Consider the following 18036-nt stretch of genomic DNA (forward strand, 5'->3'; position numbering starts at 1 on the left):
AGCAATCTACAGATTCAATGCTATCCCAATCAGAATCCCAATGACATTCTTTACAGACATTGAACAAAGAATCCTAAAATTTATATGGGGCAACAAAAGACCCCAAATTGCGAAAGCAATCCGGAGAAAGAAGAACAAAGCCAGAGGCATCACAATCCCTGACTTCAAAGCATACTACAAAGCTACAGTAATCAAAACAGCATGGTACTGGTACAAAAACAGGTACACAGATCAATGGAACAGAATTGAAAGCCCAGAAATAAAACCACATATTTATGGACAGCTAATCTTTAACAAGGGAGCTGAGGGCCTACAATGCAGAAAAGAAAGTCTCTTGAAGAAATGGTGCTGGGAAAACTGGACAGCCACATGTAAAATAATGAAAATTGACCATTCTTTTTCACCATTCACAAAAATAAACTCAAAATGGATCAAAGACCTAAAGATTAGGCCTGAAACAATAACTCTTCTAGAAGAGAATATAGGCAGTACACTCTTTGACATCAGTTTCAGAAGAATCTTTTCGGACACTATAACCCCTCAGACGAGGGAAACAATAGAAAGAATAAACAAATGGGACTTCATCAGACTAAAGAGCTTCTTCAAGGCAAGGGAAAACAGGATTGAAACAAAAAAGCAGCCCACTAATTGGGAAAAAATATTTACAAGTTATTTATCCGACAAAGGGTTAATCTCCATAATATATTAAGAACTCACACAGCCCAACAACAAAAAATCAAACAACCTGATCAAAAAATGGGCAGGGGACATGAACAGACATTTCTCCAAAGAAGATATACGGATGGCCAATAGACACATGAAAAGATGCTCATCAGCACTAATAATCAGGGAAATGCAAATCAAAACTACACTAAGATATCACCTTACACCTGTTAGAATGGTAAAAATATCCAAAACCAAGAGTGACAAATGTTGGAGAGGTTGTGGAGAAAAAGGAACCCTCATACACTGTTGGTTGGAATGCAAACTGGTGCAGCCACTGTGGAAAACAGTATGGAGATTTCTCAAAAAGTTAAAAATAGAAATACCTTATGACCCAGCTATCTCACTACTGGGTATCTGTCGTAAGAACCTGAAATCAGCAATTCCAAAAGTCCCATGCACCCCTGTGTTCATCGCAGCATTATTTACAATAGCCAAGACGTGGAACCAACCTAAGTGCCCAGCAACTGATGATTGGATAAATAAGATATGGTATATATATACAATGGAATACTACTCAGTCATAAAAAGGACAAAATCGTCCCATTCACAACAACATGGATGGACCTTGAGGGTATTATATGAAGTGAAATAAACCAGACAGAGAAAGACCAACTCTGTATGACTCTACTCATAGCTGGAAGTTAACATGCAGACAAAGAGAACTGATTGGTGGTTACCAGGGGAAAGGGGTAGTGGGGGGAGGGCACAAAGGGTGAAGTGGAGTACGTACAACATGACTAACAATAATGTACAATTGAAATTTCACAAAGTTGTAAACTATCATAATCTTAATTTAAAAAAAAAAGAGAGAGAGAATTATAAGTAGAGGGACAACTGACAGTAACTGTGGACATCATTAGAGGGAAGTTCTGGAGGGTGGAAGCCCCAGAAGTAAATATTTGAGGATACTGCTCCCTCCCTCTGATCTCCTATTATGTTTCCTTTTGGCCAAACCCACTGGGAAGGCACCACAGTGGAGATCATTGATATTTACAAAGGTAAGTGGAGAAGGATGAAGAATAGATCTGAGGAGGAAATGGAAATTGTCTAGTACTGATTTCATGATCTTATGATATATATATTACTTGATTTTCAGAAATGCATGGTCAAAAGTAAATACTTATGGGTGGAGAAGAGAGAAACAAAAAGAAAATAAACATAAAATGTATCACTAACATTTTGGTGTATATCTTCCCTAAGAAGCAAACTTATAAAACCATCCTCATTTGTCACTACTAAATCTTCACCCTGCCTAAATCTGTGCCCTTAGCCTGCCTTCCCCTCCATAATTTGGATGAATTATCCGTATTGTGAAAAAAAAAAAAAAGTCAAGCGTCACCACTTTGTTCTGATTTACATTGTATTTGAGCTACTCAAAGACTTCTCTCCAGTAATTATCAGCTCTTATGTATCATCATTTTTTTCATCCCTATTCAATCTCTCCCATCAGCATATAAATACTCATTAAATCACCAAGTTTCAAAAATAATCTCCCCAAATCTATCTCCAGCTATATCCACCCAACTTTCTGATTTCACCGTGAAACTTCTTAGAATTGCCCTTTCACTTCTTGTTTCCTTCTCAACTCATTCCAAGTGATCATTTCCCTCCATTACTCTTGACACACATCTCTTACAAAAGTCACCAATGACCAACATGTTACCAAATTCAATGGTCACTTTTAGGACTTCATTTTAGTCCTTTCTCAAGAACTAATCTCACCTCTTCCTCTCTGAAACATTTTTTACTAGTTCTTAGGATAGCACCACCATCTGGTTTTCTTCCCTCCTCACTGGCCACTCTTCAGCCTGCTCTGCTGCTTCTCATCCTCTATCTAATCTCTGAAAGTCATGGTGCCCCAAGGCTCTGTTGAGCATGCCCTCTTTTCTACATCGACATTCTTTCTATAGGTAATGGCATTCAGACCCAAGGCTTTCAGAACTACCTACATAGTCAGGACTTCCAGATTTATCACTCCAGCAGTGACCTCTGAATATTAGACTCATCTATCCAGATATTGCCTCAACAGTTCCACTTGGATGTCCAATAGGCATCTCAATTTATTCCAAAACAGAACTCTTGGCTACTCCAATAAACCTATTTCTCCTGTTGTCTTCCTAAACTCAGTAAGCATTACTACTGTCCAATAAGTTGCTCAAGCCAAAAACTTACTGAAATCCTAAGTTCTCTCTTTATCCTATACGCCAAATCCAAACATCAGCAAGTCCCATTGACCCAACTTTCACAAATGTATCCCAGATCTGTTCACTTCTCTCTCTTCTGCTATCACACAAGTTCTTGCCTCCACCCCTTCTTGCCTGGACCACAGCAATAGCTCCCTAACTGCTCCAGCAGTTTCCACACTTGACTTCCTAAAATCCATTCTCCATACGGCAGCCAGAATGATTTTGTTCAAATGTATACAAAATCAAGTCAGTCCTCTGCTTAACACACACCCTTGTCCATTGTTTTATGTGTCACTTAGAACAACATTCATGCTCCTTATCCCCTCTGACAGGCCCCATGTGATCTGACCCTGTGTAATTCTAACACTTGTCTCACATGAGCCTCCCCCTGCACCAGCCACATCAGCTTCTTTTTCTTAAACAAGCCAAGTTCATTCCTGCCTTAGGGCCTTTGCAATTGCTCTTCTCTATGCCTGGATTCCCAACTCCCAGATCTTTGAAGACCTAGTTCTTTCTTGTCATTTAGGTCACAGCTTAAATTTGCCCTTCTCAGAGAGTCTTTTTCCAACTACTCTACTTAAAGTAACTCTAGCTCCTGCCTGATCACCACCAAATACTCAGGCACATCCCGACCAATGCATTCAGTTTTAATTTCATCAGGACAGCAGTAATCATGACTGGATAGTGTCCTAACAGGATATTTTCTTGTACAGTCTCATATTTGTAGTTTCTTGTTGTCTTCTCCCACTGGAATGTGAGCCAAGAGAGACTAAGGACCTGTCTTCTTCTATTTTTTATCCCTACTGCCTAAAATGACACCTGCCCCAATATCTATTGAACTGAATGACAGAGATATAGATAGACACATAAATTCATTTACTTGTTCAACAAACATTCGTAGCTATGTATATGTACCTACACAAACACTCACATGTGTATTTCAAATACTTGTTTAACAAGTGAATTTTATTTACATAACCACTATCTATAGCTTTAGACTGCTAGTTAAGAGTGTAAGCTGAGAAGCTAGACTGCCTCGGTTCAAGTCTACATCTGCCACTAAATAAACTATATGACCTTGAACAAGTTTCTTAAGTGTCCCATCTGCAAATTGGGGATAATAATACCTCCTGCCCCATTGGGTGAGGTGAGGATTATGTGAGTTAATACATGTAAAGCCCCTCGAACAGTGCCTGGCATGTAATTAGTGCTCAATCAACGTTAGGTCTTGTTTTCATTATCATTATGTATTTCCTTTCCCAAGGTTCTACTGTATTTTACATATGACAGAATACATGATAACCTGCATTTGTCTCAGATATAGAGCTTGATCATCTCCTTACATCAATTAATGTGCTTCTGTATGTTTAATAAACACCTTTGAAATGCACACCTGCTATTGGTGAGAAGGGTGCACACTGTGTACTTTAGGAGGTTAAAGAATTCAAAATCATTATAAAACAACTTAGATTCAAATATAACATTAAAAATCAAAATCATTCTTTGGGCATTGAGCAAAATTGTGAGCTCTTCCTCTTTACTGATAACTGTGCTCATCTCCCTTGGGGATAGTCACTTGTCAAAAGCAAATGATTCATTCTCACCTTCTTCCCCTTTCCATCTCTTCCTCCTGACTCTGAGTAGATACATGTTTGTCTTCATTCTCTCGCTCTCTGCCCTCTTGCCCCCTGACTAATATGCATGCATTTAGAAAGACTAGCAGGAAGAACTAACTGTTCAGTCCAATCCAGGAATGAACCTAATCTGGGTGGAAAGAAATGGTCTCTTGCACATAGGTTGGTCTGGCCAGGACTGCTGAGCTAATCTTTAGTCAGTGTTGTTCAGGATGAGTGCCAACTCTCCACATCAGTATGACAAGATGTGGGGAGATGGACCCATGGCTGGTCCATCAGATAATATCCTCTCACCGCTTCCTCTGAGACACCTTGAAACTGCATGCAAAAGAGGCCGTGAGACCCATGGCTTAGGTTACTAGCATGTGAGGATGGGTAGAGGTCTGTCAAGTTCCTCATCTTCTCCATGTCTAACCTCTTCTCAGAAGTGGTCAGATGGCCTTGCCCCAAACCTGCTGCTTTGTACATCTGCTCACTCACATCCCAAAATGTTCTCTTTTATTCCCCTACAGTGAAATCACCAAACATTCCTTGGAAAATGTCTTACCACAACCGAAAGGCCCTTTCATCTGGTATTTATATGATGAAGAGAGTTCCTTAGATGATTTACAAGACAGAGTGTACGATCAGGTAGAGTGTTTAAAGATTGATTAAAATCAATCATGTACACTCTGTTTGCCTACGTTATACACCTCAAAGGCCAGAACAAGGCAACTCTGGAATACTTACACCAAGCAGAGGAGTTTGTCCTGCAAGGGTAAGCCCACCAAGGCAAAAACAGAAGTCTGTTCACCCGGGAAAACTATGCCTGGGCATACTATCACAGGGGCCAACTTTCAGAAGCACAGGCTTACATCAAGAAGGGGGGAAATGTTTGCAAGAAGTTTGCAAGCTCCCATAGAATTGAATGCCCTGAGATTGACTATGAAGAAGGATGGGTGCTTTTAAAATGAGGAGAAAAGTATTATGAACAGGCTAAGGAGTGCTTTGAGAAGGCTCTGGAAAAGCAATCCACCAACCCAGAGTTCTCCTTGGGATTGGCAATCACACTTTGTCATCTGGGCAACAAAGCCAGCAATAGAGACCACCACTTACCCTCTGAGTTGGGCCATCCAGGCAAGCCCTGAGAACCGCAGTATATGAATGTTCTCCTGGCTCTGACTCTTCAGAAGATCAAGACAGAAGTAGAAGGACAAAAGCTAGTGGAAGAGGCCTTGAAGAAAACACCATATCCAACAGATGTACTCTGCAGTGCAGCCAAATCTTACCACAATAAAGTTACTCTGGACCCAGCTGTAGAATTACTTTAAGAGGCTTTAGAATCAGTGCCAAACAATGTCTGCCAACATCTCAGATTGGATGCTGCCACAGAGCAAAAATCAGACAAATAGTGAGGTCAATAAAGTGCTCAACTAATGACAATGAAGAAGAACTAGAGTAAATAATGAAAAATGCTATAGATTATTTTAAGAAAGCTGTTGAGTTGAATATTAACCTCCCCATGTCTGCTCAGACCTTGCCTGACTCTTGGCCCTGACAGGTCAGTATGATGAGGCAGAGTATCACTTCCAGAAAGAATTCAGTAAGGATCTGACTCCAGTTGAGAGACAAGTGCTCCACGTGTGCTACAGCAACTTTCAGTAGCACCAGAGGATGTGCGATGACACTGTCAACCACCACTACCTGGAGGGTTTGAACATAAACGGGACAATGACTGAGAAGGAAAAACTATCATAAATTTAAGAAGAACTGCCAAGAAATAACTCTCTGAAAATGCCTCAGATGCTGTAGGTTGGCAACTCTCCAGATTCATTCATGAACCAATAGAAAAGGGCACCCAACGGCTAATGACTCTGAGAGGACTGGGATGTCTGCTGAACAATCCAGCCTCAGACCCTGGCCGATTTGTCCCCCTGCATCTCTGGCTGAGAAGGGCAGTGAGGAAATGGTCAAGGGTACAAGTGAGGCCCACCACCCAGAAGAGCAGAGGCCCTCAAGAGAGTCTATAATCAGGCTTCTGGGCTTCAGAGAGAGAAGAGGGAGAGCAAGAGAGATGGTAGGTGGCCTGGTTTGGTGGTCACAACAGGGAAGGAAAAAGCCCCAACTTGCAGGAGCAGGGCCACACAGCTGTCTCTTTTTCCAGGTTCCAAAAATTCTCTCATCTAGATCTGGAAATACAGTATCACTTTTCCTCTGGCCTATAGATATTTTGAGCAAAAGCTCCTTTGAGGGAAAGCACCTACTTTGGGACTATGTGATGCTGGTTTATTCTCAGTTTGCATCACCCAGATTCCCAACTCATACCCTGTGCCTTGCACATGGCCTGGCACACAGCAGACACTCCATATTTGCTGTGTGAATGTGTGAATAGAATGCCTCTGATGACTGGTCCTCTTTCCTTGCTCCTTAAACTCCACAATAAATTCCATATAAATCAAAGTTGTAAATGTTTAAAAAATAGAAATCATAAAATTACTACAAGAATTCTTGAGAGAACTTTTTAAATCATGGGGTCTAGAAGTTCTAAGTATGAAGCAAAACATAGAAGGCATAAAATATTAATAAATCCAACTACATTAAAACATATTGCATAGATGAGATACCTTTAGAAAGTCAAAAGATAAATGACAAACTTAAAAATACTATTTCAACACATTACTAGGTAAAAGATTTACTTCCTTAACACTGAAATAGTTACTGTTAATCAATAAGGAAAAATCAACTCAGTGGAAAAATGGGCAAAAGTCACAAACAGGAAATGAAAATGACTCTAAACCTATGAAATGATTATCAATGTCATTCCTATTAAGAGCAAAGCAAATCCACTACAAGGGAGACCATCTCAGGTCAATAAAGAAAAACTTTCCCTAAGAGTGTAATAACAAGGATGTGGGTAAGCAGGCTCTATTGTGCATTGCCATTGAGATTGTACATTGTCTAGATGAGGGAATTTGTTGCTAGCCATTAAGTGTACATGAATCTTTGCCCCAGTGATTCCACTCCTATTAACTGATTCTCTATTTGCATATACATACAAAGACATGTACATGGATATTCATGAAGCTATGTTTATAACAAGACTGAAAACTCAAATATGCATCAAGAGGAAACTCATTAACTCAACTTTAATATTTCATACACAGAGCAACCAAGCAGCTTTGTCAAAAATAATAAGGCAGTTCTAAATATAAAAACATAGAACACTATCTCTGAAACATGTTAAAAAGTAAAAAAGAGAAGTGCAGAAGAGTGTGTATAGCAGGCTAACATTATTCAAAAGAAGGAAGGGCAGGAGAGGAAAGAAAAAAAAGGCATATCACAAGTATGCACAGAATATTTAGGAAGGATATATTCCCTCTGGAGTAGCCTCTAAAGAGGAAAGTGGTTGTCTGGGAGTCTGTATCAGAGGAAGTCTTGCTTTCAACTGTATATCTTTTTGAGTTTGATTCCAAGAGCAAATATTACATAGTGAAATAAAGTAAGTAACAAAACAAATTCAAAACAAAGATGGTCAGGGCAGAATGCTGTGACCACCTCATTGGTGTCCACTCTGCATTTAGTTCCTATCATGTGCAGACCACACTAATCAATGTTTGAAAATCTCTGCACATAATTGACTAGTGTCTATTTCCAGGTCCTTCCCCATGACTTAATCTCTACCACCACCCACCCACTCACCCCACCTCAACAATACACAAAATGTCCTCCAACTCTTTTCACCAATCCATGAGCTTGTTCAGCAAAATTAATTTTTGAAAATCTAACTACCTCCTGGAAGTTTGCTCTGACCACTGTTCTCCATTTGACCACTCTCCTCTGTCTCTTTCACCATCAGTATCAGGGAATTTACTTTTACCGCAACAAACTTCTCCTGGGCTCCCACTGGGTGTCAATAATGTGATAAATGAGAGCGTACCAAAATGAAAGGTACATATCTTTAACATTTCACACTACAATATTGTACTTCTGTTGACAACACACACCACCTCAGGTCTCATGTCTCATCCATTCCATGTGCTTTCCAGTTTTGAAGGGCTTTCCTCTCTGTTGTTAAACGTGTGTGAAAGTTTAATCTTGCAATCATATTAGGAACTCCAGAAAGGCAGGGACCAGGGTTTTTATTTCATAGTGATACCTTCCTCCCCTGACACTGAGATGCAATTTTAGCCTGTGTTGCTTGGACTTGCATAAGTTTGGGGGGCACTGCCTCTAGCCCGTTAGGAAGTACAAAAGGAGTCTAAAGAAAGGTGCAAAGGCTGGTTGGAAACTGTGAAAGACCCTAGAAGCTTTGCTTCCAGAGACCTGGTGAGGTAGCTGATAAGAGAGGTGCAAATATTCCCATTGCCAGCATCAAAAGAAATCCAGAATTCATATACAAGCAAAGAACACAAACATTTCCACACATTTCCTCTGACTACCCTTCTTGTCCCTTGTACCTTTATGTGGCTTTTTTTCACCTCTCTTTTACCTACCAATGCTTCCATGATAATCTACTTCTAAAACTTTTTTATTCTCAGAATCAAACATTGACAAATATTTGAGGCATTCTTCGAGGGCACTAATGCCTTGAATAAATGCTTTCCAAAGGGATATTATCAACAAAGTTTCTACATGAGGACAGGGGTCTCTGGGGCCAACAAGGTAAAAACAGAACCCCCGCCCCATGGCACAAGAGGTCAGAATGAGAGGATCAATGTCAAAAAGAACCTCCCAGGGGATGGAGGCAGGGATGTGGAGAACGAGGGCAAGAGAGTTCCCATCAGAGAGCAGAATCAGGGTCTAACTGAGAAACTTCTACCATTGCCAGGGTAGAGGATCTTCAAAATGCCTATCCAGCAGCATTTCATCATTGCTACCAACTCATGACCTCTGAGTTGCCTCCTTCTTCCCGTTTTTCAATTTGGAGTGTGTATTATGGTTATCACGCCCCACCATTGCACGTGGTTCACATGAATTACCCAGTCTCATCTAGCCTTTTAGTTTTTTTATCACAAGGAGTCACACCCAGACCACTGGGGAGAATGGTGCATTACCCAGAGATCCCTGACTATGAGCTGGTGCAATGATTGCCTTGACTCTGTGTTGACTCCCTTGGGAAGGTCTTAGTATGCTCTGTATTTGGGAAGAAGGGTCCAAGATACTTAGGGCCAGAGTAGGATACTGTGATAAAAACAGCTCTGGCCCACCCAAATGAGTGCTCCTGCTTCCATACCATGAAGTTGTCAGTGGGAGGGACCTTCCAGTCTGAACTACATTTCCCAACTTCCCTGAACATCTAAGTGGGCCATGTACTAGTTCTTCCTAATGAAATATGAGTAAAAGGAATGTGTGTCACTTCGAGGATAAGAAACACGTGTGCCTTCTCTACTCTCAATTCTTATGCTGTAGGGGATGATAGAGCCACATGATGGAAGAGACCTGTGTCCTGCATGGAGAAAACCTACCAGCTGTCGATGAACACCACCCCTGGACAGTTCTGTGAGCAAGAAATAAACCTCTTTTACAGTGTCATTTATATTTTGAGTTTCTTTGTTATAGCTGCTAGCCCCATGTTAAGCTAGCCCTATGAGAGCAATATTTCTTTTCTATTAAAGTGTTCCCAAACCTTGATTTTCCCCAACTCTGAAATATTTTGGGTCTGATTTAAACTTTTCTGCTCTTTGACCACACAAATATTCCTTTGTACGGAAGGCCTAACTCTTCTTCCTCTGGAGTATCATCCCAGTTTCTCACTATGGCCAAGAAAGAGGATCAACAGAAAAAGAGAATCGGAAATGGCAACCCAATGGCAGTGACCAATATCTGACCACACTGTAGTTAAAGCCCCACATTACAGCACAGGCCACTTTTAGGTGAATGCCCCAGCCCTAGAAGTAAGTGCCATTCCCAGATGGTAGTGGTGGCAGTAGTAGGTGTAATGGCTAGTCTTTGTTGGGCATTTACTATGTAACAGGCACTGTTCTCAGGGCTTTATATATAATGGTCCATTTAATCTTCATAAAATCCTGTGTGGTAAGAATTAATATAACTCCCATTTTACCAGTGAAGAAATTGAGGCCAAGAAAGGTTTCTAGCTCTATCACTTAGCAGCTGTTAGACTTTGACTCCTTTCTTCCCCCCAGATAGAATTAGTCTTACCCTCTCTCCTTGCTCTTTTCTGCTGTAGCATTTATCACACACTATCTAATTTAATTATTTATTATTGTATTAGTTGACTTGGGCTGCCAAAACAAAACACCACAGACTGGGTGGCTTAAACAATGTAAATTTATTTTCTCACAGTTCTGGAGGCTGGAAGTTCAAGATTAAGGTGCCAGCAAAGTTGGTTTCTGGTGAGGGATCTCTTGCTGAGTTGCAGAGGGACACCTTCCTGCTGTATCCACACATGGCCTTTCCTCTGAATGTGCTTGGAAAGAGAAAGAGATAGGACACCAGGCCTATTGGATGAGGGCCCAACCTATATATCTCATTTAACCTTGATTACCTCCTTAAGGTCCCTATCTCCAAATACAGTCACGTTGGGGGTTAGGGGTTCAACATAAGAATGGGTGGAGGGGCACAAATCTGTCCATATTATTTTTATTGTCTTCTCTTCCTGCTACAATATAGCTCCATGAATACAATGATCTTTGTGTACTGATGTATCCCTAGTGCCCAGAATGGTGCCAAGTATATTCTAGGTATTCAATAAGTACTGGGTGCTGCTGTAGGGCAAAAGTCCTCCAAATACAGAAGGTAGGAGAGAATGAGGTGTACGGGAAAAGAGAGAAGGTACAGGAACTAATAGGACGAGCTGTGGATCATTTAAAGAAAGCTGATGAGATCAATGGAAATCTCTCTCATGCCTGCTCCTATCTTGCCTGCCTCTATGCACAAGCAGGGCAGTATGAGGAAGCAGAGTATTACTTCCAAAAAGAATTCAGCAAAGAGCTTACTTCTGTAGCCAAACAAGTGCTCCATCTGCGATATGGGAACTTTCAGCTGTATCAAATGAAGTGTGAAGACAAGGCCATCCTCCATTTTATAGAGGGTGTGAAAATAAACCAGGAGTCCAAGGAGAAAGAAAAGATGAAAAACAAGCTGGAAAAAATTGCCCAAACCAGACTGTCTAGAAACAGAGCCGATTCTGAGGCTTTGCATCTCTTGGCGTTTCTTCAGGAGGTAAATGGAGAAACGGGGCAAGCAGATGAAAACTCTGAAAGGGATTTGGACTCTGGAAGCCTCATCCCTTCAGCATCTTTAGCTGAGGAATGAGGAACCCGGGCATGGCGCCCTCAGGGCTACTGCTAGAAGGGAGCTGAAACCCCTCAACCAAGTTGATATTCAAAATATTTAACAACTGGTGTGGCATAGGCATGCACTAAGACACTGGCCACCGTACTAGGTCAGGGTTATGGAGAATTCTACTGGGCCAGGTGTTAATACTTGAATTGCTCATGGAGTTCTGGGAGAGGCATTAGGGTGGGGGTAGGTCCTGGGGCTTGGTAAAGGGGCTATTTTCCAATGGAATTCTTGGGATCGGTTTGCACAGGGACATTTGCTTAGTCACCCTGCATAGGGTGATGCCTGGGGTATGTTTCTATGTTGATATAAAGCAGCCAGATTGCTCACACTGGTAACACTGTGGTCCATTTTTGCAATGTTTTCCATCTTACAGTCATTTTAGATCCTGCAGAGACACTAATGTGCTGTGTCCATCCATGGCTGAGGGAGCAAAGGTTAGAGAGGGCTGGTGTCCCCTCTCTCACTTCTGCCTTACTTTGTTCAAAAATGCTTTAATGAGCCCAGGTTCAAGATGATAGCAATGCAACAGAAGAGGGGAATCATTGGTGGCTAAAGATCTAGTGAGAGTTCTTGGGAAATGACAGTAATAATGAAGGGTTTTTCTCCCCCATTAGAAATATTGCCTATTAGGTGATACAAATATTTCTTTTAACCCTGAAAATCTTCAGGGAAACCACAAAATTCATGGGATGCATGTGGTCATTCGGATTTTCTAGGTAAATACTGCATGACCTGAAACATCAAGGTTAGTGTGAAGCAAAACAGAGTCAGCTGGGCCATCATGAGATCACCAGCCACCCTCTGGGTTGCAAAATGTTTACCTGTTGGAATTAGCTTAAATTTAAATAGTGGTTACCAGGGGCTGGGGCTGAGGTATGGGAGAGATGTTGTTTAAGGGTAGAAACTTGCAAACTTGTAGATAAGTAAGTCCTAGAGATCTAACGCACAGTATAGTGATTATAGGGACAATATTGTATTAGAATCATCAAACCTACTAAGAGACAAGATTTTAATTATTCCTACCACATAAAAGAAATGATAATTACATGGCGTAATAGAAGTGCTAACTATCACTACAATGACAACCATATTACAATATAAAAATACATCAAATCAACATGCTGTACACCTTAAATTTACACAGTGTTATATGTCAAATTATATTTCAATTAGTTTAAGTAGATATTATTTTATTAAGCAATTAAAACATAAAATACAAGGTGTTTTTAAATTAAAAATTTCAACACCTGTAACACGGTTTTCATGTTATTATCTGTATTAAAAATAGTGTGTGTGCACTTGAGATCATCAATATGCAAAGTATGGATTCCTGAAACAATACACAGATTTAATTAATGAATAACTTAGGCGTGATGGAACATAAACAAGTGTTCTGGTTTTTCTGAAATTTTGCTGTACCTTAAGTCTTCCAGACTCAGCTACGCATAAATGAAACATTACCCTGGGGATGAACTGGCTCCACAGAACCCAGACTGCTCTACTATCATGACCACTGAACAAAAGAAACATTTTTTTCTACAGCCTTAAGAGTCCAGGCTTACCCTGACACCCACCACCACACAGCTTCATATACACAAATACCCTGTCCCCACACTGACAGAGGGTGGGTTGCTGCCCTTCTCTGTTATATCTTGTTAACATCCTGTGTCCACATTCTCTGTCCTCTTCTGAGCCTTCATTATGAGAATGAGGAAGTGTGGCCAATTCTGTTATGCCCCCTCCTGGAGGCATTCTAAAGGATGTTGGAGAGTTTTCCCTATTAAGTACAAAATAGAAAGAGACACAAAGCCCTGAAGTCACTCTTGTTTGTCAAGAGGCCTCTGGTGGAAAACACAATTCACACCAGCTGCAAAGGTAAACTCATTCCATTGGACTGAATTGGACAAGCGTCCATCTCGGGGAAAGGTTTAGCTCACTTTGCCTGAGCAACTTATTACTGGATCTGGTGCCTGGGGAGGAAAACCAGGAGTGTTCTGAGTGGAAGGTAAGATGGGCAGGTAAGCTGACCATGAGAGAGGACCACTGGCACCTGTAGAGGGCTAAAGAAGGTACACCAGGTGTATGTAATCTTGTCATTGCATGGCATGCCACCCAAACCCTTGCTGGAACAGGACCCTGAAAGGAAAGAGGAGGAAAGGCTAGGGAAGAGATATATGACATATTATACTTGATATTTAATTGAAGACTTAAAGCTAACAGAAATGACTGAAAAACAATAAGGAAAATTATGTGCGTAGCTCATGTTTCCTGAAATCTCATTATCAGGGATAAGAAATGAGCCACATCAATTGGAATGACTTGAATTCCCTGGCTCTTAACCACACCTCCCAGTGCAGGACATTTGACTCCCCTCATATCCTCACCCAGGTAGATAACAAGCCCCCAGTAGGTGTCTCCTCGGTGTTGATGAACAAGTCCGTCAGAATCATCTAATCACATCTGCTATTGGTATTGCTCCAGCACCCACACCCATCAATGTCCTCTGTCCTCAAAACTGCTTCAACACATCTCATCATTCTCTGTATTTGACTGCCACCTTCAGAGTACTGATATCCCTGCCAAAAATGTTCTCAAGTGTCTCAGTGCCCATGAAGGCGGGAGGAACATTTCTCTCATTCCTGTCTGTGTTGCAAGTACTACTAATTACTCCTCAGCCTCAGAGTCCTCAGTGAAAGATTCATCAGCCTCTGCTAGTAGCGCCTTTTTCCGTAGGGCTCAAACACAGTCCCTGGGGCAGCCAACCTTGAGTCACGCTCCACTTTCATCTTTCCTCCCACCTCTGGTCAACTGACTTGCACAATCTGCTTCCACTAAGACCAGAAGCATGGAAGTGTTAGAATCCTAAAGATAAACAGAAATAAGACTGTTAGGATCCTTACCATGTGTATCTTCAACCTTGGATGCCAATCTGGGAAATGTGGGTTCCAAGTAGAGACCATATGCTCCTGTTTCCTCCCTCCCTCCACCATTTCCCCCATCATTTATTTTGGGGGAGAGACTAACTTAATTTGACTAATTAGACATTTTCCTTAGAATTTACAGAGCAGCTGCCTCCTTGCTGGTAATCTACACCTTCTTGGGAGGCTGCAAACAGGGAAGCTGACTAATATCTCTAATGTAAACTGGTGCAATGACTTTGGAAAACAGTCTGGAAGTTCCTCAAATGGTTTAACATACAGTTACCATATGACACAGCAATTCCATCCCTAGGTGTATACCCAAAGAGAAATGAAAACATATTCACCTAAACTTGTATATGAATGTTCATAGTAGCATTATACATAACAGTCAAAAGTGGATGCATCAACCGATGAACTGATATATTAAATAATGTACATCCATACAGTGGAGTATTATTTGGTAATAAAAATAAATGAAGTACTTACTGATACATGCACAACACAGCTGAACCTTGAAAACATTAGGCTAAATGAAAGAAGCCAGTCATGAAAGGTCACATATTATTTGATTCTCTTTACAGGAAATGTCCAGAGGTGGCAAATTTATACAGACAGAAAGTAGACTAGTGGTTGCCTTTGGCTGGGAGAGATGAGAGGAGTGGAGGTTATAGCAAAGGATTATGGGGTTTCTTTTGGGGGTAATGAGAATGTTCTAAAACGATTGCAGTGACAGTTCACAGCTCTGTGAAATGCTGAAAGATATTCAATTGTACACTTTAAATGGCTGCATTGTATGGTATGTGAATTACATTTCAATATAGAATAGGGAATGAGCACTCTTGTTTCAAATGTATAAAAAGAAAGCAAGCTTTTCTCTCATCATCTTCTATTTTTAACTTTTTTTTTCATTGTATCATGCCCTTCTTATCACCTTTTCAAATAATGTCATTGCTTTTCACTCAATAGATATGTTAGAGATATTCTGTATTCTATTTTCTGAATAGTGTATGGGTATGAAAATCTGTTCCCACATGATTTTATTTTTAAACACCCACACCCAGGAACCATTCATCAGTAAATTCCCACAAAGGAAGAGTCCAAATGCAGAAGAAAATTTGACTCAATGTCTAAATCTAAATCTACAAGTGTACACGTTTTAGAGTACTGTGAATTTCTTAGTAAGCAGAATGTTATTCAACCACCATACGCAACTGTTGCAAACACCACACTAATTCATGAGTGCTTCTTGAGCCAGGAATTAGAATAAGAAGAGAAGCAAAAAAATAGGCAGCTGGTGCTACTGTGCTGGAAAATAATTCTTCATTATGCAAGAACCTATTACATCCAGGTTGAGAGGAAGGCTTTGACCAGTTCAGTAAATTTTCCTTTACTCTGATCTAACTGCTTCTGCCGCTCACATCTTCTCTGTACTCCAAGCAGTGTCTGTCTCTAAAACCTGCATCCTCACAATGCAGAAACTTTCATGATACAATTCAATTTCCTTTCGTTTTGAGCCAAGAAGTCAAGAGATAGACATACGTTTTCCCTGAGCTGGACGTTCAGGGTACCAAGTCCAACCATGCCAGGATTAAGCAACAGATTCTGAGTAACAGAGATGCCATGTGTTCTTTTAAAAATTTACATTTTTTGTGTCTGTGAAATGTGGGGCCCTCTAAAGCACAGCACCAAGGGCAGGGTCCCCTTACTTGGGTGTAAGGGTGGTATTTATACCTTTCATAGTATCACAGTATTTATCAAGTATTGTTTACTTTTATCAAGGTATGTCACTTTATTACTACCAGGATAACAAACTGTTAAGGAAGACAACCAATCAGAATTATAGGTCCTTCCAAGTTGCAGCTCACTTTCACTGGACATGACAACAACCTCTCAACTGAAAGTATCTTACGATACTCCAGTTGTTGGAAAAAAAACGTGTGTCAGTTGTGTTATACAGAAGTCTCTGCCTTCTGCAGCTTCAGAATGGAAGGAGATGTGGGGCATCAGAATTTGCCACCTCCAAATGTATCTCTTTGCCTTGATTATTTTTAAGAACAAAAGACTCAGGAAGAAACTTTGACCTTCCCCCTAACTGCCTAAAAGAATGTAAGAGAGAAGGCCTGTTCCTGGAAGGAGCTGATACTGTAAGATAACTATAGCATAATATAAACTAGGCATGATAGACAGGGAGGAACCTAACAAGAACCTTTTTAATGAAAGTCCTCTCCAACTCTCATTGTCTTTGCAAGGCACGGTCAACATTTGTTTATCAACATTTGCCTTTCCACCTCCATGTAAATTGCCTTCTGCCCCTCTGAAGTCTCAAACCACTCTCCACAACATCCTCCTTTGTCCTTAGCTGAAGATGGTATTTAAGGTAGTGGCTTCCACCATTTTGGCAACTTACTCAGATTTCCTGGGTTTCTCCCACGTACGCATGTTATTCATCTCTGTGTAATTTTCTCCTATTATTCTGTCTCATGTCCATTCAATTCTTAGACCAGCCAGAAGGACCTAGAGGGTAGGGGAATGGTTCTTCCTCCCCTACAGAGTCTTTCTCCTACCTAACTGACAATTCCTTCATCAACTCAGACATGAGGACTATACTCCCTAGGTTTTTATGAATATTTACATCATGGCTAGGAAATTTTATAAAAATGAAAAACAAAGTCTCTCCGAGTGATACCATTCCTTCACTGCTCGAAGCATAAATACATAAATTTAGCAGCTAGCCAGCCAGCCATTAAACAATATTACATGTCTTACTACTTCCCATTTTACAGCTGGGAAAACTAAATGACTGCCTTAGAACTCCAAGATTTAAACTGCTTGGGGTTCACTCCAAGGTGGCTTCCTAGATGAGTATGGGGCAAAAAGGAAATTCAGGCTCAGTGATTTGACTCATGGATAACCCCAGAGCTAGTAAACTGAACACAGAATTAAACCCAGGTCTCCAGAAGCAAATTGTCTCCCACAAGTATATTTACTGGATGAAACTACTTTTTACAAAATATTCTGGAATGGTTTTTCTCACTATGTGGTCCCAGAAACCCCAGCAGCAGCATCTCCCACAGACTTTACTAGGGCCCACTCTAGATTTCTGGTTAGAGTCTGGGAGTGCTTTCACATTCCCTCAAACTATAGTTCCAGAGTCATGATTTTAACCATTGCAGTTCAACTGAGTAATCACAGATCTCAACCTTCAGTTTCATTTCCTTCCTCTTGATTTTAGATCAGTTTCACTTTCCAGTTCCCCTTCCCTTTCATAACAGCTCAGAAACAGGG

The 18036-nt window shown here is 40.7% G+C and overlaps 1 pseudogene; it reads left to right on the top strand.

Annotated features, from left to right (window-relative positions):
* Window positions 1–4981: 4981 nt before the first annotated feature.
* On the top strand, window positions 4982–11944 carry LOC124235229 (interferon-induced protein with tetratricopeptide repeats 2-like; annotated as a pseudogene).
* The last annotated feature ends 6092 nt before the right edge of the window (window positions 11945–18036 follow it).

The sequence above is a fragment of the Equus quagga genome, chromosome 2 (assembly GCF_021613505.1).
Source record: "Equus quagga isolate Etosha38 chromosome 2, UCLA_HA_Equagga_1.0, whole genome shotgun sequence".
NCBI classification, from domain to species: Eukaryota; Metazoa; Chordata; class Mammalia; order Perissodactyla; family Equidae; genus Equus; species Equus quagga.